The sequence below is a fragment of the Lactuca serriola genome, chromosome 4 (genome assembly GCF_051521515.1).
Source record: "Lactuca serriola cultivar US96UC23 chromosome 4, Lser_US96UC23_V15, whole genome shotgun sequence".
NCBI classification, from domain to species: Eukaryota; Viridiplantae; Streptophyta; class Magnoliopsida; order Asterales; family Asteraceae; genus Lactuca; species Lactuca serriola.
The window spans coordinates 264,197,413-264,221,773 of NC_136411.1; positions in this window are offsets into that span (position 1 = coordinate 264,197,413).

Genomic DNA, 24,361 nt, shown 5'->3' on the forward strand with positions numbered 1-24,361 from the left:
AAACTGGTATTTTGTATTTGTACCCCTTTTCGTATGAAAACCTGGTACTTTGTATTTGTACCTCTTTTTGTATAAAACCGGTACTTTGTATTTGTACCCCTTTTCGTATGAAAACCTTTTGTAATGTAAATGAACATAAACTATACCTATTATAGTTTATCAAGATGTTTGAAATGTATAAGTGTAACAACGTAAATTTTCGAAACAATTTTTCATTTCTTTATAGCATAATTTCATTTAAGACAACCATAAATTCCAATGTAACATAGTCATAATACAAAGCATATCGACCCCAAGATCAATCATATCCAAATCCGCCTATGTGTGTGTACGAGTCATGCCGACACCTTCCCACAGTCCTCACTAGTACCTGAAACACATTACACAAAAACACTGTAAGCAAGAAGCTTAGTGAGTTCCCCAAAATACCACTTACAAACATACGCCTTTCCAGGCCATACTCCACACGACCTTCCGGTCCATGTGTCTCAGGGGACTTCCGTCCCAACCCGGTAAACCTTCCGGTCCTACCCGTGTTGACCTTCCGGTCCATAACTCCCTGACCTTCCGGTCCACATCATAATGCCTTCCGGCCCATATCATAATGCATTCCGGCCCATATTACAATGCCTTCCGGCCCATATCAAACATAGCATACATATCACATACATAGCGCATACGAAACAGACAACGCATAGCATGCAAAGCATATATCTCATAGCATACCAGACCTTCCGGTCACACATAGGTACCCTTCCAGGTACAGTAAAGTGAGAAGACTCACCTCGTATGATGTCTAGAATCTCACGCGCTCGATATCTCTGAATCTCGAAACGACGACCTAGCCTCGCCTAATCACAACAAATAATCATTCCAATCATTAACGGCTTTCAAGGCTATGCTACACCCCTTTCCACTATCCCACAAAAGGGTAAAAGACCATTTTACCCCTCCTTGACTCAAAAGTCCACATGTTGACCAAAACCCTAAAAGTTAACAAAAGTCAACAGCAAGCAGTAAGCGGGGCGTACCAGCTCCTGTACGCGGGGCGTACCCTTGCATTGCAAAACGGGGGACGCGACCCACTACGCGGCGCGTACTGGGAGTACGCCCAACGTACATCCTAGTTTCTTACTTCCTCATTTTAATGTCCTAAACGGTTAAGACATAAGCCCACATTTCCGATCTGGCCATTCTAATACCTCTTAATCCATAAAGTCGAAACCTTTAAGCCTTTGCATGGCGATAAAGGTTCCCCACACCTTCTAACAACTTTCCTTTCTCCTCTAAAAGTCGAGATCTCATGCATGGCTCAACATTCACGTCCAAGACTGCATTTTTATGAGCATACAACTCATATAGTCATGGAAAATGATAGATCTAGGACAATGGAGAGTATTTGCTCATAAAGTCTCCATGATGGAACCAAAAACCCTAGAAATTGGTCCAAGAAGCACACCACACAAACTACAAGGAAGGATCTGAACATTTTACCTCAGGAAGAAGCTCCAACCTTTGTAGTCCTCAGATCTACACTTGTCCACCAACTTCTAGCTTCCACAATGGTCTCCTCTTCTCTTTCACCTCCTTGAAATGGCACTTTGAAGCTTAGAACACTCACACCCAAGCCAAAAACGAAGGAAATACTCTCTTAGGGTTTCTTTCTGAAAGATGGTAACTGAGGGACAAGACTATCTCATTCCTATTATAGCCCTCAAGTCATATTAGGGTTTTGAATCTAGGCCGGTTATGCCCGGCGTAACCGTAGGTACGCCCAGCGTACCCGGATGAAACCGTGTACAAAATAAGCATGCGAGTACGCGCAGCGTACTCCTTGTATGCCCAGAGTACTCACAAGCTTAGCACTTAACACAAATGGACCTAATAAGACAACTTGGAAAAGATGAAGGGTTAAATTGTTGAACCTGAATTCCGGGATGCTACAATTCTCCCCCACAAGAACGAGACTTTGCCCCTGAAGTCTTTACCGAAAACAACTCCGGATGCTGCTCCCGCATCTCTGACTCCGACTCCCACGTCAGCTCGGACCCCTTCCGATGCTGCCACTGAACCTGCACCAATGGCACTTCCTTGTTCCTCAGAACCTTGATCTTCCGATCCTGAATCGCGATTGGTCTCTCGGCATACTTCAGGCCTGGATCCACCTGAATATCCTCCAGTGGCACTACCACCGACTCGTTGGCTATACACTTCCTCAATTGAGACACGTGGAAGGTATCATGAATCTGGCTCAACTCCGCAGGTAGCTCCAGACGATATGCTACTCTGCCTACTTTCACGATCACTCTAAACGGCCCAATATACCGGGGCCCCAACTTGCCCCTCCTCCTGAATCGAATCACTCCTTTCCAAGGAGACACCTTCAGGAGTACAAAATCCCCAATCTGAAACTCGAGCTCGGATCGTCGCCTATCTAAATAACTTTTCTGGCGACTCTAAGCGGTCAACAACCTCCGCTTGACCTGCTGTATCTGCTCTGTCGTCCGAAGCACTATCTTCGTACTACCCATCACACGTTGCCCTACTTCACCCCAACAAAAGGGGGTCCGAAACCTCCGCCCATACAACAGCTCAAAGGGTGGCATACCAATGCTCGAGTGATGGCTGTTGTTATAGGAAAACTCAGCCAAGGGAAAATACGTGTCCCAACTCCCTCCGAAATCCAATACACATGCCCGAAGCATATCCTCAAGCATCTGAATCGTCTGCTCACTCTGTCCGTCCGTCTGTGGGTGGTATGCGGTACTGAAATGCAACCTTGTACCCAACTCCTCGTGAAACTTCTTCCAAAATCTGGAAGTAAATCGCACATCTCGATCTGAAACAATCGAGATCAGAACTCCATGTTGCGATACCACTTCCCTCACATACAACTCTGCCAGCCTCTCCGCAGAAGTGCTCTCACTGATAGCAAGAAAGTGAGCGCTCTTCGTCAACCTGTCAACAATCACCCAAATTACATCGACACCTCTAGCAGTCCTTGGCAATTTGGTGATAAAGTCCATGGTAATTTCCTCCCACTTCCACTCGGGAATATCGAATGGCTGCAAGTTACCATGTGGACGCTGGTGCTCGACGTTAACCCTGCGACAGGTCAAGCACCTCTCCACGAACCATGCGGCATCCCTCTTCATACAGGGCCACCAATAATCCCTCTTCAGGTCCAAAAACATCTTAGTGGCCTCGAGATGGATTGAGAACCTCGACCTATGGGCCTCCTCCATCAAGATAGTACGCGCTCCACCCACAAATGGTACCCAAATCCAGCCCTAAAAAGTCATAAGTCCTCGACTATCGGTAACGAACTTCGATACCTGCCCGATCACCCGCTCCCTTTTGCGGTTCTCCGGTCTCACGGCCTCCACCTGGGCCCCTCGAATGGTGTCCAACACCGGATTCATCACTGTCAACCTCATACAAACATCTCGAATCGGGGCTCTCTCCGCCCTACGGCTCAAAGCATCGGCTACAACATTAGCCTTGCCCGGGTGGTACAGGATGTCACAATCATAATCCTTTACCACATCCAACCATCTCCTCTGGCGCATATTCAGGTTGGGCTGATCCATCAAGTACTTGAAACTCTTGTGGTTTGTGTATATGGTACACCGAACCCCATACAGATAGTGACGCCAGATCTTGAGGGGAAACACCACAGCCCCTAGCTCCGGGTCGTGGGTGGGATATCTCGACTCATGAGGCTTCAGCTGCCTTGATGCATATGCTATCACGTGCCCCCTCTGCATAAGCACTGGTCCCAACCTAGATATCGATGCATCACAGTACACCACAAAATCGTCCATCCCTTCCGGGAGTACGAGCACCAGGACTTCACACAACTTCTGGCGAAGTGTCTTAAATGAGGTCTGCCGCTCCAGACACCAGGAAAAAGCGACACCCTTCCGGGTCATCTTGCTAAGTGGCACGACGATCTTGGAGAAATCCTTAATAAATCTCCGATAATAACCGGCCAATCCCAGAAAGCTCCTGATCTCGATGGGCGATCTCGGCACCTCCCACCTTATGACTGCCTCAATCTTGGCCGGATCAGCCAATATCCCATTCTGGTTGACGAGATGTCACAAGAACTGAACCTCTCGTAACCAGAACTCACACTTGGAGAATTTGGCATATAGCCTCTTCGATCTCAAAACTCCAAGGATCTCCCTCAAATGCTCCTCATGTTGCTCTCTGGACCTCGAATATAACAAAATATCATCAATGAATACGATTACCGACCGATTCAGCATCGGCCTGCACACCCTGTTCAAGAGATCCATGAACGCATCTGGTGCATTGGTGAGCCCAAAAGGCATCACCACGAACTCGTAATGCCCATAACGAGTTCTGAATGCAGTCTTCTGGATATCTTCATCCCGAACCCTCATCTGATGATAACCCGACCTCAAGTCTATCTTGGAGAACCAAGACGCCCCCTGCAACTGATCAAACAGATCATCGATCCTCGGCAATGGATAACGGTTCTTGACCGTTAACTTGTTCAACTCTCGGTAATCAATGCACATCCGGTGTGAGCCATCCTTTTTCTTGACAAAAAAGATCGGTGCTCCCCAAGGCGAGCTACTTGGTCGAATAAACCCCTTTCCCAGCAGCTCCTGAAGCTGCGAGGATAACTCCTGCATCTCTGGCAGCGCGAGGCGATATGGCGCCTTGGCGACAGGTGCTGCTCCCATAACCAAATCGATACGGAACTCAACTTGCCTCTCGGGCGGCACACCCGGCAATTCCTCGGGAAAAACATCCGAAAACTCGCACAATATCGAAACCTCGTCAATCGAACCTGGCCTCCCTGTGGCCGTTCGCGTGCCCAACACATAGGCTACGAATCCACTGCAACCCTGCTGCAAACTTTGTCTCGCCCTGGCAGCTGAGCAAAACACTGACCCACATCGGGTTCCCTCGCCATACACCGTAAGCGCTCCCTCACTGGGGTCTCGTATCGTCACCAACTGACGCTCAAAGTCTATAACAGCTCCAAATCGGCTTAACCAATCCATGCCCACTATAACACACGCATCCCCCATCGCAATCGGGACCAGATCTATCGGGAACTCCACACCGAAGATCTCAAGGATACATTCTCGAATCACATCCGAAGCATACACTGCTCACTCATCAGCTATGGAAACTTACAGAGGTCGACTCCATGCCTCTCGACGGATACTAATGTGCTGACTAAATGCCAAGGAAACAAATGACCGACTCGCACCCGAGTCAAATAACACCAAAGCAGGTACATAACTCACAAGAAAAGTACCTACGCATATCATCATATAAGCACAATATATCAAACAAAAGATAAAATACAGAATACATACCAGCCACAACAACGGGTGCCACGTGGACCTCCTCCGCAGTCAACTGGAAAGCTCTCCCATGAGCCTTCGGAGCCTCGGCCTTCACCGGTCAAACCTCGGTAACCCTAGCAGTAGGTGCAGATCCCTGTGCTGACCCCTGATGCAACTGTGGGCACTCGGCCTTCCGATGGCCAGTCTGGTTTCAATGGAAGCAAACCATAAATCCCTTGGGGCAATCCCTAGCGATATGCCCCTCCTTGCCACATTTGTAACAAGCACCCGATCGACAGGCCCCCTCATGACCCTTGCCGTACTTCCCGAAAGTGCGTCCCTTCTGGCCTCCAGTCCTCGAATCAGCGGACTTGGTCCGCTTGGATGCCGGCTGAGACTGAGCCGGCCGCCGATCGATCCTCTGAGACTTGACCTCCTCCCTGGCCTAAGTCTCCAACTCAATCTCCCTCTTTTGGGAATTTTCCTGGAGCTCAGCAAATGTCCGGTACGTCGAGTTTGACATGAACTCCAGAATGTCCCTCCTCGGAATGCCCAAATACCGGCTCATCCGTGCCTGCTTAGTAGACACCTGCTTAGGGCAGAACATCGCCCTCTCATGAAACTTCTGGGTGACCACAGTAACCGAATCATTACTCTGCTTGAGGGTCAAGAACTCCTGAACCAACCGTTCCCTCTCCACCGGGGGATCATACTCGTCTCTGAACATGGTGGTGAACCTTTCCCAGGTCACCGCTGAAATCTCTACAAAAGTGAAGCTCGCTGTCATGAACTTCCACCAATCCTTCGCTCCCAAGCGAAGCTGGTTCAAAGCGAACCATACCCTCAGATGCTCTGGACATAAAGACGTATAGAAGCATCCCTCAATGTCAGCAATCCATATCATCGCAGCGATCGGATACTGCGTCCCATCAAACACGGGTGGCTTCGTGTTGCTGAACTTCCGGAATAACAACGAGTCACCTCCCTGAGGACTGGAAGCAGCCATAGCTGTTGTAGCTGCAGCGGCTGCAGCCTCAGTCACCGAGGTGTACCGCTCATCAAAAGTCTCCATCAGTGTCATCTTGATAGACCCAAACATCTCCGGAATCTCGGCCCTGATCGCCGCAGCCACCTCATCGTGGATCATCTGACGAAGCTCCTCGTCGCTCACACCGCTCGCCTCAGGTCTGTGGCGTGTCCCAACCATGATGTCTCTGAAATATAATATAATAATGTCAAAGACTCATTCGATCATGCTCACATTCAATATCTCGACCCAACTTGTTCCTTAGTACCCAAAGGATTCTTACCTAGAGTGCGCACTGCTCCGGTGTCTTCGGTAGTACAGGCCCTTATACTACGCCTACACCGCATCAGTATTCAACCTAAGTCCTCATCCTTGGATCCCAGATCACAAGTACTCTATATCTCACTGGCATAGGCTACCCTTCGGTAGACCTCTCATCAGCCCCTCACTGCTACCTACTCGCTCACAAGCATCACATAGCAGCACATTCCTTCCTAAGCTAAGTCATCAGAAAATCAGGCCACTCTAGTCCTAATATGAATACCTAGCCAGCTCTAGCATGCATAATATAACATATCATATTTCATAACACATACGTAAGGACATTTTGGGGGGTTCACTGTTCGGGCGCTAGCTGACCGCACACACTGCTCCGCTCAGGTTGTCTCAAAAACTCTTGCTTTTTAGAAAAATTAGTTTTTATCATTTTAAATTTTCCTCACATCCTCAGTTTAAGTTCAGTTACGCCCGAAGGTACATCCGAATCCCTCAAACCAAGGCTCTGATACCAACTTGTAACAACGTAAATTTTCGAAACAATTTTTCATTTCTTTAAAACATAATTTCATTTAAGACAACCATAAAATACAATGTAACATAGTCATAATACAAAACATATCGACCCCAAGATCAATCATATCCAAATCCGCCTACGTGTGTGTACGAGTCATGCCGACGCCTTCCCATGGTCCTCACTAGTACCTAAAACACATTACACATAAACACTGTAAGCAAAAAGCTTAGTGAGTTCCCTGAAGTACCACTTACAAACATACGCCTTTCCAGGCCATACTCCACACGACCTTCCGGTCCATGTGTCTCAGGGGACTTCCGTCCCAACCCGGTAAACCTTCCGGTCCTACCCATGTTGACCTTCTGGTCCATAACTCCCTGACCTTCCGGTCCACATCATAATGCCTTCCGTCCCATATCATAATGCTTTCCAGCCCATATCAAACATAGCATACATATCACATACATAGCGCATACGAAACAGACAACTCATAGCATGCAACGCATTTATCTCATAGAATACCAGACCTTCCGGTCACCCATAGGTACCCTTCCAGGTACAGTATAGTGAGAACACTCACCTCGTATGATGTCGAGATTCTCACGCGCTCGATATCTCTGAATCTCGAAACGACGACCTAGCCTAGCCTAATCACAACAAATAATCATTCCAATCATTAACGTCTTTCAAGGCTATGCTACACCCCTTTCGACTATCCCACAGAAGGGTAAAAGACCATTTTACCCCTCCTTGACTCAAAAGTCCCCATGTTTACCAAAACCCTAAAAGTCAACAAACAAGCAGTACACGGGGCGTACCAGCTCCTGTACGCGGGGCGTACCCTTGCACTCGTGAACGGGACGCGACCCACTATGCGGTGCATACTGGGTGTACGCCCATCATACATCCCAGTTTCTTACGTCCTCCTTTTAATGTCTTAAACGATTAAGACATAACCCCATATTTCTTATCTGGCCATTCTAATACCTCTTAATCCATAAAATCGAAACCTTTAAGCCTTTGCATGGCTATAAAGGTTCCCCACACCTTCTAACACCTTTCCTTTCTCCTCCAAAAGTCTAGATCTCATGCATGGCTCAACATTCACATCCAAGATTGCATTTTTATGAACATACAACTCATATAGTCCTGGAATATGATAGATCCACGCCAATGGAGACTGTTTGCTCATAAAGTCTCCATTTTGGGACCAAAAATCCTAAAATTGGTCCAAGAAGCACACCACACAAACTACAAGGCAAGATCTGACATTTTTACCTCAGGAAGAAGCTCCAACCTTTGTAGTCCTCAGATATACACTTTTCCACCAACTTCTAGCTTCCACAATGGTCTCCTTTTCTCTTTCACCACCTTGAAATGGCACTTTGAAGCTTAGAACACTCACACCCAAGCCAAAAATGAAGGAAATACTCTCTTAGGGTTTCTTTCTAAAAGATGGTGGCTGAGGGACAAGACCATCTCATTCCTTTTATAGCCCTCAAGTCATATTAGGGTTTTGAAGCTGGGCCGGTTATGTCCGACGTAACCTTAGGTACGCCCAGGGTACCCGGATGAAACCGAGTACAAAATAAGTGCGCGAGTACGTGCAACGTACTCCTTGTACGCCCAGCGTACTCACAAGCTTAGCACTTAACACAAATGGACCTAATATGACAACTTGGAAAAGATGAAGGGTTAAATGGTTGAACCTGAATTCCGAAATGTTACAATAAGCAACCTAACTATACCTATTATAGTTTAGTGTGCTTGTTTGTGGTGTATAAGAACCCCTTTCTATGTAAGTCGAATGTATATCAAAATATAACTATGTTTATCTTGCTTTGTTTTGTACTAATGGTAATGATGGAAGATTCTTACAATTCAGTGAGTATTTTCTGTTATATAAATATACTTCAACAAGAAACACATGTAAAATATGAAGTCATCAAAGATTTAACACTTTGCTCAACATGTTACAAAGTGTGTTGAAAGTTATAAGCTGTTAACTAGTTTTTAACTTTTCTGCACTGTTTTTAGAAATATCATAGAAAAATCATACGAAGTCAAAAACTGAATCCGTAAATTCTGAGAGTTCCTAAAATGTGTCTAGTTTATTCATAATTTTTATCATGATTTTTGGAAGCCTTTAACTTGTGTTAAAATGTTCATATTCACAGACTGGTCCAAATTAGTTCTTGAAATGATAGGCTGTTTTGCAAAAATCACCATCAATTGTAGAAAAATCGTGTGGAGATGTGCAAGTAGTCATTTTAAAGATAAGAACTGGAACTACTTGCAAATAAAACATTTTTGAAAACTAAAATGCTTAAGTTGCCCAAAACAGTCCGTGAATGGAGTTGAAATTTTCTGATGAAGGCTGTTAAATGAGTTTAGTTGTGTTCTTAGTGTTTTAACATGTATCCCCCCCCCCTTAAAACTTAAGAAAACATGAAATTATAGGGGTATGAACTCACCTGATGTGATTTCAGTAGATGAGTGTTGGAGGTGAGAAGTGTTCAACTCAAGAACACTTGAAGATGCCTAGAGGTTTACGAGAATCTAACACCAAATTGATGGTATTTGTATAAGCATTCTATGATATGAGTAAAGGGATTTGTAATTAACACAAGGAGGATGTATTATACTTACCAAGCGTGTAAGAAACTTGATTATCAGCCTTGAATCTCGAATTTGAGGGAGAAAGTTTGAGAGAAAAGGTGTTTGTTCCTTGGGTGGAAATGAGAGAGAAATGAGAGAAATGAAGAGTGCAAGAGGATTTCCCAGCTCTGTGAACATGGGTTTGCTGGGAAATGAGTAAGGAAGTACCATGAGGTGACTAGGAGTGGTGGGGAGTACAATGGTTGGTCAAAGGAATGGGCATGGGGTGGTTGTTTGTGTCAAATATTATGGCAAGATCTACACTCCACCTCATGATTTCCCTTAATGGATTTTATCTTAAATAAATATTTTCATAAAGATATGTTTTTATTATGAATATTTAGGGTCTTATATGTTAAATTATGATTTTGGGAGAAAATCCCACGTTAAAATAGTTAAAAACGGGCTTAAAATGTTAAAAATGTTGAAAACCGGGTAGCAAGTGCTGAAATCCAAAGTTCAGGACCGGAGGTGCTAAGGCTCGGTCATCAGCAACCTAAATTAAAGGGAGGTCTTGGTTGTGGAGGCTAATCTGAAGGAAAAAGGGGTTGCGGTCCGACGTAATGCTCGTTGCTGGGCTCGCTGACTGCGGCTCGCTTGCTGCGGGGCTTACTGGCTGCGGCTCGCTTGCTGCGGTCGGCTTGCTGCGGCTCGCTGGCTGCGGTCAGCTTGCTGCGGCTACTCAAGGGCCTCGGATTCAGTTCAAGTGGCCTCGGACCCAAGAGGACTTGGCCCCTATAGAGAGGCTTCGATCCTAAAGGGTTATTTTCCAAGATTTTTCCCTTCTTTGAGTGGTTTCTCATCAAGCCAAGTATCGGGATGCCTCCAATTGATTTTAAAATTTTCAAGAGAGTTTTCGAGAGAGATTTGGGAGAGATTTCACAATCTTGGAGAGATTCCTCATATGGAGAGAGATTTGGGAGATATTTCACAATCTTGGAGAGATTTCACAATCCTGGAGAGATTCCTCAATGGAGAGAGATTTCGGAGATATTTCACAATCTTGGAGAGATTTCACAATCTTGGATAGGCGAAGGCATGACCGTATCGCTCCTCATCCTTTTGTTATGATTTTTGGGACACTCTGATGGAAAATGATTTGAAAACATTTTGTAAACAATGCTATTTGGTTTTTACTTATGTTTGAAAAAGTTTAAATTTGGCGTAAATTTATGGATGTTAAAAGTTGGTATCAGAGCCTTGTTTGAGTGAATTGGAGGACCATTCGTGTGAATCCAGTCTCAAATTAAGGAGATTTTCGGAACATAAGTTTTAAAATGGTTTTCAAAATAAGGATGGAGGATGCAGAGGGTACGATCAGCCAGAGCTTGTAAGTGAACCCCAAAATACCATATAGTTATTTGATATTCTGATATGTTAGAACAACATGCTAGTGCTAGGCTAGGGATCTTCAGGAATCGCATGATAGACTTTCCTGATTATATGATGCCTATTAGCCTAGGGTTTCTTGTATATAATTGACATCATAACAATAGATGTTGGGTGTATGCATCACGGCTGTGTATAATCAAGATCTTATAGCCTGAGAATGTCTGATTCAACCTTATTGTAGGATTGGATATTCGAAAGTCTATGTGGTCCATCGTTATGTGCAGCTAGCGTGCACCGTCACTACAGGGGGTTTATGGAAGTTTCTTGGATGTGTGAGTTGTGATAAGTGGTGAGACTAGATGCGAGATATTTGGTATTCACCTAGAAGTGAGGGTTGGGAGTATTTTATGTTGATGATATTGTTAGGGCGTTGTGGTGATACTTGAGACAACCATGGGTAGGTGTGGAAGGTAGTATGGGCCCGTACTACTGAAAGCACAGGACCCATGCGCATAGCAAGGAAACCATAACCCCTGGGGTTTTTGGGTTTTTGGTCTCCCGACATTATGTTATTTATCTGATGACTTGCATATATATTCCAGTATGGTGGTGACGAGACGTGTTGCTTCGGGATCCAGATCAGGATCGGGACCAGGATCAAGGTCGGGAGACGGAGGGTTGGAGGTGCTGGTAGCACTTGAGCCCGTGGTTCAGATAGGGACCGAGGAGTTGGATGCCAAGATCAGGGAGATCATGAACGACGAGATTGTTGTTGCGCTCCGAGCGCAACTGCCAGAGATGTTTGGGTCATTTAAGACCGTGATGGTTGAGTATTTTGATAAGCGATATGCAGCTCTAGCAGAGACAGCTGCCGCTGCAGCCACTTAGGCTGTAACTGCGGCAAGGGTTGGAGGAGGAGCCGGCAGGGCTTTCCAGTACCAGGACTTCGATAATATGAAGCCCCCGATGTTTGATGGTACACAGGATGCGATTAGCGCTATGAGGTGGTTATCTGATGTGGAGGGCTATGTCTTCACGTGCTCATGTCTTGCTGACCAAAAGGTCAGGTGTGCCCTGAACCTGGTGAGGCTTGGGGCAAAGGACTGGTAGAGGCTGATGACTGGGTCGTATACTGATGATCAGCGGGCTGCTGTCACTTGGGAGCTGTTTACATATATGTTCCGCACCCGCTACGTTCCACGCGTTGAGCGGGAGCGGCTTGCGCAAGAGTTTTTGACATTGAGACAGGATGGGGAGTCTGTGATGGAGATTACCCATATGTTTACGCAGAGGGATATGTTTTTCCTGGAGTTTGCTTCAGAGCAGTCTCAGATGACTCGTTAGCTGAGTATGCTCAAGACTGATATTCGACAATTTGTGTCTACTCAGCGATGTGATACCCTCCTGGACCTTCAGGAAGCCGCGTGGCGGCGTGAGCTGCAGATAGAGCTGCAGCTGAAGGAGCAACGTCAGACACCGGCACAGTCTCAGCCGGCGCCTAAGCGCTCTAAAACTGCTGATACACGGTCTGGGGTTCATCATAGCCGCACTTGTGGAAAGTGTGGCAAGGCTCATTTAGGGGGTTTGTCGAGCAGGAGGTGGGTGCCACAAATGTGGCAAGGAGGAGCACTATGCCAGGGACTGTCATCGGTCCACCCCTCCATCAGATATGAGGATTTGTTACCATTGTCATCAGGTTGGTCATGCGAAGGCCAACTGTTCGTAGCTCGCTGCCAATCCGGCGTAGGGTTCCACGCTAGCTGCTGGGAGGATTGGAGATGGGAGGCCAGTCAAGGTGGAGCCTCCGAAGGCTCAGGGTCGCGCCTTCCAGCTCACAGCCGAGGAGGCCAAGTGAACACCGGATGTGGTTGCTTCTACGTTTTCTATTCTTTGTCTCAGTTATTGTATTCGTGTTATGCTTATTTATTGTACCTGTGATTAGGTACGTTTTTAGTGAATTCTTTGCCCGCTTTGGTATTATTTGACTCGGGGGCGAGTCGATCGTTTGTATCTCAGACCTTCTCTAGAGGGTTCAGTGTGCCGATAGATGATCTTGAGTGTCCGTTGCGAGTTTCGATCGCCAACGAGCACGGGGTCTCTGCTTCTTCTGTATTTCGGGGATGCGAGTTGGAGATTTTCAGGGTGTCCTTCCCGATATATTTGATTCCTATTCCCATGAGGGATGTATGCGTGATTCTAGGGATGGATTGGCTTAGCCGTTTTGGCACCATGATCGACTGTAAGGGGCAGCGGGTGGTGGTTCGAACCCCAAGTAGGGGAGAACTTGTAGTCTATGGTGAGGGCAGCAGGTTGGGATTAGGGTTTTGTTCGGCAGCCAGGGCTCGACAGTATATTCAGCACGGGTGTGCCGGTTATTTGGCGTAAGTTGTAGATACACGGGTTAGAGAGCAGCTCTCAGTTTCTAGGGTTCCGGTGGTGAGGGAGTTTGCTGATGTGTTACTTGAGGAGTTACCTGGAGTGCCTCCGGAGAGGCAGGTTGAGTTCATGATTGACCTTGTGTTAGGTGCGGCCCCTATCGCTATGGCGTCGTACCGACTGGCACCGCCAGAGATGCAGGAGTTGTCATCTCAGTTGTAGGAACTGCTGGGTAAGCAGTTTATTCGTACGAGTAGTTCACCCTGGGGAGCACCGATCCTTTTCTTCAGGAAGAAGGAAGGTTCGCACAGGATGTGCATTGACTCTAGGGAGCCGAACAAGTTAACGGTGAAGAACCGTTATCCGCTTCTGAGGATAGATGATCTTTTTGATCAGCTGCAGGGTGCATCTTGGTTTTCCAAGATTGATTTGAGATCAAGATATCACCAGGTCAGGGTGAGGGAGGAAGACGTGGAAAAGACCGCGTTTCGGACTCGTTATGGTCATTCCGAGTTCATGGTGATGCCGTATGGACTCACCAACACGCAAGCAGTGTTCATGGATCTGATGAACCTGGTATGCAGACCGATGCTTGATCGCTCGGTCATTGTGTTTATCGATGATATCTTGGTGTACTCCAAGACTCGAGAGCAGCATGAGGAGCATCTTAGGGAGCTGTTGGATGTTCTGAGGCGAGAACGGTTGTATGCCAAGTTCTCGAAATGCGAGTTTTGGTTACGGGAGGTCCAATTCCTCGGACACCTCGTTACCCAGGAGGGGATTCTGGTCGATCCGGCCAAGGTGGAGGCGGTTATGCAGTGGCAGACCCCGAAATCTCCCTCTGATATCAGAAGTTTCTTGGGTTTAGTAGGGTATTATTGGAGATTCATTTGTGATTTCTCCAAGATTGTCATACCCCTTACTCGTCTAACGAGGAAGGGGGTGGATTTCCGGTGGGGCGCTAAGCAACAGAGGGCGTTTGAGACCCTCCGATAGTGTTTACGCGAGGCGCCAGTGTTGACACTCCCTGAGGGAGTGGAGGAATTTGTGGTATTTTGTGATGCATCCATCACTAGCTTGGGGGCAGTCCTAATGCAAAGAGGACGGGTGGTAGCCTATGCATCGTGGCAGCTGAAGCCACATGAGACGAGGTACCCCACGCACGATCTTGAGTTGGGAGTACTAGTTTTCGCTCTCAAGATTTGGAGGCACTATCTGTACAGGGTCCGTTGCACTATATACACGGATCATAAGAGTTTGAGACACAACATGGATCAGCCGAACCTGAACATGAGGCAGCGCATGTGGCTGGATGTGGTCAAGGACTATGATTGCGAGATCATTTAACATGATGGTAAAGCGAATGTGGTTGCGGATGATTTGAGCCACAAGTCAGCTGGGTCCTCAACCCCAGCCAGGTGTATGAGGATAGCGGTGGATTCCCCACTGGTGGGTTTGATCAGGGATGCTCAGATTGAGGGCATGAGACCAGAGAACTAAAATCTGGAGAGGATTAAGGGCGAAAGCGCCTGGTTTGTTCAGGATAGTCGCGGATTGTTGACTTGTTACGTTCATGTTTGGGTTTCGAGGTCCGGAGGGGTCCGACAGACAGTGATGGAGGAGGCTCCTAAGTCTCGTTTCGCGATTCACCCGGTAGCTACCAAGATGTACTGTGATTTGAGTTCGAGTTATTGGTGGCTTGGCATGAAGTGAGATATCGCTTGATTTGTTGAGAGGTGCTTGACCTATAGGATGGTCAAGGCCGAGCATCAGAGGCCGCATGGTAAGTTGCAGCCTCTGGAGATTCGCATGTGGAAATGGGAACGGATCACGATGGATTTCATCACGAAGTTGTCGATGATGGCAAGGGGGTTCGATGCTATATGGGTCATCGTGGATCGATTGACCAAGAGTGCCCATTTCCTAGCCATATGGGAGAGTTCCTCGGCAGAGAAGTTGGATGCTACAGTGGGAACATCGGAAGGGATCCGAGTGGACATGGGAGCCCGAGGCGGAGATGCGCGAGCGTTACCTGACATTGTTTACTCCAGCGAAATTCGAGGACGAAGTCTAGTTCAAGTGGGGGAGAGTTGTAACGCTCCGATTCTCAGGGAATTCTTAAAACAAGATTCAATGGGTTAAGCTCTACTCGACGAGTTGGTTGGCCTACTCGTCGAGTAGCAGCGGGGTGGGATCATGTAACATCCAAATTTTCAAATAATTTTTCACATTTTAAAAACACACCTTCATTCATAATTGTTATAAAAATGTCATTGTATCACATAATCAGTTCATAACATCACATCCCAAGATCATAAAATCTAAAAGCTCCTCATGTGTGTACTGATCAAGTCGGCGCCTGCCCTCGATCCTCACTGGTACCTGAAACACAAAACACAACACTGTAAGCATAAATGCTTAGTGAGTTCCCCAAAATACCACACACAACACATATTAGTCACTCGAGGCTATAACTCTGTTTGACCCTCTGGTCAATGTGTCATAGTGGGACCCTCCAGTCCCATAACTCTGTGGGCCCTCTGGCCCTAACTCTGTGGACCTTCCGGTCCTAACTCTGAAAACTCTGTAACATACGTAGCATAAACCACATAGAAATCACATCATCCAAAATCATACGAAATACTCTATCACATAACTCTAATTACTAGTCTAGGTAAAGTATAGTCAGAAGACTCACCTCGGGTAACTCGGTAAATATTGAACTCTGTAAAATCGGGTCTAGCCTCCGCCTAATCATATGAAATAAACACTCTTAATCAATACATTTGTCAAGGCTAGACTATTCCTTCTCTTAGTACTCTCGGAACTGTAGAAGACCATTTTAACCCTCTCATGGCTCAAAGACCCTAAAGTTGACCAAACCCTAAAAGTCAACAAAAGTCAACTCTCGGGTTACGCTGCGCGTACCAAACATGTACGCTGGGCGTACTCGACGTTCTCACATAAATAGGGTGCGTGACCCCTTACGCCACGCATACTGGGATTACTCCCCGCGTAACTCCCAGTTTCAGACTCTAAGCTCTTGAGGCCTTAAACAGTTAAGAATCACGTCCAACTTCTAGATCTGACCATTTCTAAGCCTCTTAATCCATAAAGTTTGTGAGTTTAAACCTTTGCATGGCTGGACAAGTCACTAACACCCATAACATTCCATTTCCCAACTCTAGAAAGCTCATAACTCAAGCATGACCTCATAACAACGACCAAGGCAGAAACTTTATGGATCTATAACACAAATATCACTGAAATGGGACAGATCTAGGTCCCTGGAGTACATTACACTCATAAAGTCTCCACCTTTGGGACTTTCAACCCTAGAAATGGTCCATTCAATCATCTACCCAAATAAGGAGGAAAGTTTTGAACTTTATACCTCTAGATGAAGCTCCTTTCTCTGTAGATCTCCGATCCAAACTTGCACTTCAAGCCCTAGCCTCCACAAGCTCTTCTCCTTCTTCTTCACTAACACACTAAGACACTTTCAGCTCCAAAACACACACACTCAAGCTAAGGACGATGGACGGCTCTCTCTTAGGGTTTCACTCTCTGATATGGAGGCTGAGAAATGAGCCTTAGCATCCTTTAAATAGTGCACAAGCCAAACATTTAGGTTTTGCATCTGGACCCGTTACACCCTGCGTAACCCTCGGTACACCCAGCGTACCCAGGCGATTCTGCGTCCAAATTAAGCGCATGAGTACACGCAGCGTACTCCCCAGTACGCCCAGCGTACTAATTTGCTACTAGAATTCTCTCAAGGGACTAATCTTGACAACTTGATAAAATGGAAGGGTTAAATAGCTTACTTGAATTTCGGGATGTTACAATTCTCCCCAACTAGAACCAGACTTCGCCCTCGAAGTCTCGTGCCAAAAACTACTCTGGATGCTGCTCCTACATCTCTGACTCTGGCTCCCATGTCAGACTGGACCCCGTCCGTTGCTGCCACTGGACATGAACCAGAGGCACCTCCTTGTTCCTCAGAACGTTGACCTTCCGGTCCAAGATCGTGATCGGTGTCTCAACATAATTTAGACCTATGTCTACCTGGATATCCTCCAATGGCACCACTGCCGACTTGTCGGCTATACACTTCCTCAGCTGAGACACGTGGAAGGTATCATGAATCTGTCTCAACTCCGCAAGTAGCTCCAATCGATATGCTACCCTGCCTACCCTCACAATCACCCTGGACAGTCCAATGTACCGGGGCCCCAACTTGCCGCTTTTTCTGAATCAGATCACTCCTTTCCAAGGGGACACTTTTAGGAGTACAAAATCTCCATCCTGAAACTCGAGCTCGGATCGACGCCTATCTGCGTAACTCTTCTGGCGACTCTAGGCCGTCAGCAATCTTTGTCTAACCTGGTGTATCTGCTCTGTCGTCTGAAGCACTATCTCAGTGTTTCCCATCACTTGCTGCCCTACCTCTCCCCAAAAAATGGGAGTCTGACACCTCCTCCCATACAATAACTCAAAGGAAGGCATACCAATGCTCGAATGTCGGCTGTTGTTATAGGAAAACTCAGCCAAAGGCAGATACATGTCCCAACTCCCTCCGAAGTCCAACACACATGCCCGAAGCATGTCCTCGAGCATCTGAATCGTCCGCTTACTTTGTCCGTCTGTCTGTGGGTAGTAAACGGTACTAAAATGCAGCCTAGTACCCAACACTTCATGGAACTTCTTCCAAAACCTGCAATGAAACGCACATCTTTATGTGACACAATAGAGATCGGTACACCATGCCGCGATACCACCTCCCTCACATACACCTCTGCTAGCCTCTCTGCAGAAGAGCTCTCACTGATAGCAAGAAAATGAGCGCTCTTAGTCAGCTCGTTGACGATCACCCAAATTACATCGACACCTCTCGCGGTCCTCGGCAATTTGGTGATAAAATCCATGGAAATATGTTCCCACTTCCATTGGGGACCCTCAAGCTGCTGCAACTTGCCATGTGGACACTGGTGCCCAGCCTTAACCCTACGACAGGTGAAGCACCTCTCTACAAACCACGCCACATCCCTCTTAATACAGGGCCAGCAATAATCTCTTTTCAGGTCCAAATACATCTTAGTGGCCCCAGGATGGATCGAAAGCTTTGACCTGTGCACGTCCTCCATCAAAATGGCACGTGCCCCACCCTCAAATGGCACCCAAATCCGGCCCTGGAGGGTCATTAGCCCCTGGCTATCTGCAATGAACTCAGATATCTGTCCAATCACCCGCTCTCACTTGCGGTTCTACGGTCTCATGGACTCTATCTGGGCCTCCCGAATGGTGTCCAACACCAGAGTTATCACTGTCAACCTCATACAAACATCTCGCAAAGGGGCACTCTTTGCCCTGCGACTCAAGGCATCGGCTACCACGTTAGCCTTGCCCGGGTGGTACAAGATCTCACACTCATAATCCTTTACCACGTCCAACCATCTCCTCTGATGCATGTTCAGGTTGGGCTAATCCATCAAATACTTCAAACTCTTGTGGTCCGTGTATACGGTACACCGAACCCCATACAAATAGTGATGCCAGATCTTGAGGGTGAACACCACAACCCCCAACTCCAGATCGTGAGTAGGATACCTCGTCTCATGAGGCTTCAGCTGCCTCGATGAGTATGCTATCACATTCCCTCTCTACATCAGCACCGCACCCAGTCCCGATATTGACGCGTCACAATATACCACAAAGTCCTCCATTCCCTCCGGAAGGGCCAACAGTGGGGCTTCGCACAATCTCTAGCGAAGTTTCTTGAATGAGGCCTGCTGCTCCGGGCCCCAACTGAAAGCCACACCCTTCCGGGTCAGCTTGGTGAGGGGAGCAGCAATCCTGTAGAAATCCTAGATGAATCTCCGATAATAACCGGCCAACCCCAGGAAACTCCTGATCTCCGAAGGGGATCTCGACACCTCCCAGCTCATCACCGCCTCAATCTTGGCCGGATCGAACAATATCCCATTTTGGTTGACGAGGTGTACTAGAAAATGGACCTTTCGTAACCAGAAATCACACTTGGAGAATTTGGCGTAAAGCCTCTCCGATCTCAGAAATCCGAGGATCTCCCTCAAATGCTCCTCATGCTGCTCTCTGGACCTCGAATACACCAATATATCATCAATAAACATGATCACCGAACGATCCAACATCGGCCTGCACACCCTGTTCATGAGATCCATCAACATCGCCGGGGCATTGGTGAGTCCAAAAGGCATCACCACGAACTCGTAATGCCCGTAATGAGTCCTGAACGCTGTCTTATGGATATCCTCATCACGCACCCTCATCTGATGATATCTAGACCTCAAATCAATCTTGGAGAACTTAGACGCTCCCTGAAACTGATCGAACAAATCGTCGATCCTCGGTAAGTGGAAACGGTTCTTGACCGTCAGCTTGTTCAACTCCTGGTAATCAATGCACATCCGGTGTGAACCATCCTCTTTCTTGACAAAAAGGATCGGCGCTCCCCACGACGAGCTACTCAGCCGTATAAACCCCTTTCCCAGCAGCTCCTGAAGTTAGGAGGATAACTCCTGCATCTCTGGAGGTGCAAGGAGATAGGGCGCCTTGGCGATAGGCACTGCCCCTGGAACCAAATCGATATGGAACTCCACCTGCCTCTCGGGAAGCACACCCGGTAACTCCTCGAGGAAAACATCCGGGAACTCACGCACTATCGGGAGCTCATCGACCGACCACGGTCTCTCTACACCTACCCTCATATCCATCACATAAGCCACATACCCACTACAGCCATGTTGTAGACTCTTCCTCGCTCTCGCGGCTGAAAAAAATGCCGACCCAGAACGGGTACCCTCGCCATAAACCGTAAGAACTCCCCCACTAGGGTTTCGTATGGTCACCAGCTGTCGCTCGCAGTCGATAACCGCTCCAAATCTGCTCAACCAGTCCTTGCCCACGATGACACAGACATCTCCCATAGGAATCGGGACCAAATCAATCGGAAACTCAACGCCGAAGATCTCGAGTACACATCCTTGAATCACATCAAAGGCATACACTACTCTCTCGTCAGCTGTGGAAACTCGCAAAGGTCGACTCAACGCCTCATGACGAATACTGATGTGCTGACTAAAGGCTAACGACACAAAAAACCGACTCGCACCTGAGTCAAATAACACCAAAGCGGGTACAGAACACACAAGAAATGTACCTACGCATATCACAACATAAAAATAACACCACAAACTCAAAATAAATAGAGCAAAGAATACATACCAGCCACAACATCGGATGCTGCGTGGACCTCCGCCGCTGTCAACTAGAAGGCTCTCCAGCGAGCCTTCGGCGCCTCGGCCATCCCCGGTCGACTCTCTGTAGCTCGAACAACAGCAGGGATAGATCCCTGAGAAGCTCCCTGATCCGACCCTCGTAACTGCGGACACTCGGCCTTCCGGTGTCCGGTCTGGTTGCAGTGAAAACAAACTGCAAACCCCTTGGGGCAATCCTTGGCCATGTGCCCATCCTTGCCACACTTGTAGCAAGACCCTGCTCTGCACACCCTCTCATGAGTCTTGCCGCACTTGCCATAAGTCCGGCCCTTCTGGTTCCCTGATCTCGAATCGTCGGGCTTAGCCCGCTTGGCAACCGGCTGGGACTATACCGGTAACCGATCCCTCCCCTGAGACTCCGCCTCCTCCCTGGCATGAGTCTCTAGATCAATCTCCCTCTTTTGGGCATTTTCCTGAAGCTCGGAAAATGTCCGCTATGTCGAGTTCGCCACGACATCGCGGATGTCTCTCCTCAAAATACTCAAATACCGACTCATACGTGTCTGGTCGGAAGACACGTGCTTAGGGCAGAACATCGCCCTCTCATGAAACATCCTGGTGATCACAGTAACAGACTCAGTACCCTGCTTGAGGGTCAAGAACTCCTGGGCCAAACGCTCCCTTTCCACCTGGGGAATGTACTCATCACGAAACATAGCGGTGAACCTCTCCCAGGTCACCGCAGCAAGCCCTGCTGAAGAATAATGCGCTGTCACAAACTTCCAGCAGTCCTTCGCCCCCAAGTAAAGCTGGTTCAGCGTGAACCGAACTCTCAGATGCTCTGGACATGAACATGTGTAGAAGCACCCCTCAATTTCAGAGATCCACCTCATCGCGGCTATCGGATCCTGAGTCCCATCAAACTTTGGTGGCTTCGTGTTACTCAACTCCCGGTACAGCAACGCGTCACCCCTTTGCGGCCTAGCAGCAGCAATGGCCACAGTGGCTGCAGCAACAACAACATCAGTAAGAGCAGCATACCGCTCATCAAAAATCTCAATCAGTGTGGTCTTGACAGACCCGAAGATCTCTGGAATCTCAGCGCGGATGGCAGCAGCCACCTCATTATGAATCATCTGGCGGAGCTCCTCATCGCTCACACCCCCTCGCTAGACCCTGGCATGTGGCGTGTCCCCACCATGATGTCTCTCTGAAATATATCACAAGATATCAGAGACTCGCTCGAGTGTACACACACTCGATATCCGAATCCTAATTGATCCCTGCTACCCTAAGGATTCTTACTTGGGCTGCGCACTGATCCGGTGCCTTCGGTAGTGCAGGTCCAATACTACCGTCCACACCGCATCAATATTCACCCCAAGTCCTCCTCCTATGATCCCAAATCCCATGTACTCTATTATCACTCTATACATAGTCTACTCTTCACTCTCAAGCATCTCCTAGCAGCAAAATCCCTAGGCTAAGCCATCACAAATCAGGCCACTCTAGTCCTAATAAGAATACCTAGCCTACTTTAGCATGCATATCATATCATAAGATATCTCATAACTCATAATGTAACGGTATTTTGGGAAATCACCGTTCGGGCGCTGGCTGATCGTACACACTGCTTTGCTCTGCTCTTTCAAAAACTTTTTACTCTTGAGAAAAATTTCTTGAATTTTATTTTGAAAATCTCTCAAATCCTCAGTTTGAGTTCAGATACGCCCGAAGGTGCACCCGAATCCCTCAAACCAAGGCTCTGATACAAACTTGTAACACCCAAATTTTCAAATATTTTTTCACAGTTTAAAAACACACCTTCATTCATAATTGTTATAAAAATATCATTATATCACATAATCAGTTCATAACATCACATCCCAAGATCATAAAATGTAAAAGCTCCTCATGTGTGTACTGATCAAGCCGGCCCCTGCCCGCGATCCTCACTAGTACTTGAAACACAAAACACAACACTGTAAACATAATGCTTAGTGAGTTCCCCAAAATACCACACACAACACATATTAGTCACTCGAGGCATAACTCTGTTTGACCCTCTGGTCAATGCGTCTCAGTGGGACCCTCCAGTCCCATAACTCTGTGGGCCCTCTGGCCCTAACTCTGTGGACCTTCCGGTCCTAACTCTGAAAACTCTATAACATACATAGCATAAACCACATAGAAATCACATCATGCAAAAGCATACGAAATACTCTGTCACATAACTCTAATTACCACTCTAGGTAAAGTATAGCGAGATGACTCACCTCGGGTAACTCGGTAAATCCCAAACTCAGTAAAATCGGGTCTAGCCTCCGCCTAATCATATGAAATAAACACTTTAAATCAATACATCTCTCAAGGCTAGACTATTCCTTCTCTTAGTACTCTTAGAAGGGTAAGTGACCATTTTAACCCTCTCATGGCTCAATGACCCTAAAGTTGACCAAACCCTAAAAGTCAACAAAAGTCAACTCTCCGGGTTACGTTGCGTGTACCAAACATGTACGATGGGCGTACCCGGCGTTCTCACAGAAACGGGGTGCGTGACCCCATACGCCACGCGTACTAGGATTACGCCCCTCGTAACTCCCAATTTCAGACTCTAAGCTCTTGAGGCCTTAAACAATTAAGAATCACGTCCAACTTCTAGATCTCACCATTTCTAAGCATCTTAATTCATAAAGTTGGTGACTTTAAACCTTTGCATGGCTGGAAATGTCACTAACACTCATAACATTCCATTTCCCAACTCTAGAAAGCTCATAACTCAAGCATGGCCTGATAACAACGACCAAGATGGAAACTTTATGGATCTATAACACAAATATCACTGAAATGGGACAGATCTAGGTCCCTGGAGTACATTACACTCATAAAGTCTCCACCTTTGGGACTTTCAACCCTAGAAATGGTCCATGCTATCATCTACCCAAATAAAGAGGAAAGTTTTGAACATTATACCTATAGATGAAGCTCCTTTCTCTGTAGATCTCAGATCCAAACTTGCACTTCAAGCCCTAGCCGACACAAGCTCTTCTCCTTCTTCTTCACTAACACACCAAGACACTTTTAGCTCCAAATCACACACACTCAAGATAAGGACGATGGAAGGCTCTCTCTTAGGGTTTCATTCTCTGATATGGAGGCTGAGAAATGAGCCTTAGCATCCTTTAAATAGTGCACAAGCCAAACATTTAGGGTTTGCATCTGGACCCGTTACGCCCAATGTAACCCTGGGTACGACCAGCATACCCAGGCGAGTCCGCGTCCAAATTAAGCGCATGAGTACGCGCAACGTACTCCCCAGTACGCCCAACGTACTCATTTGCTACAAGAACTCTTGTAACATCCTGATTTCCCAGGTATATTATTTTATTTAATTAATTTGGTGTTTGAGGAGGAACTCGGCGAGTTGGAGCCAAGACTCGCTGAGTAGGGTCGCGGATGTTCATCCGGGTTCACGTCCGGACTCGGCGAGTCCATTAGTGGACTCGGCGAGTCCATGCTGTTTAATTAAACCCTAATCCCCCAGGTTTGGAGCCTATTTAAGGGAACTTATAGCCTCCCATTGCGG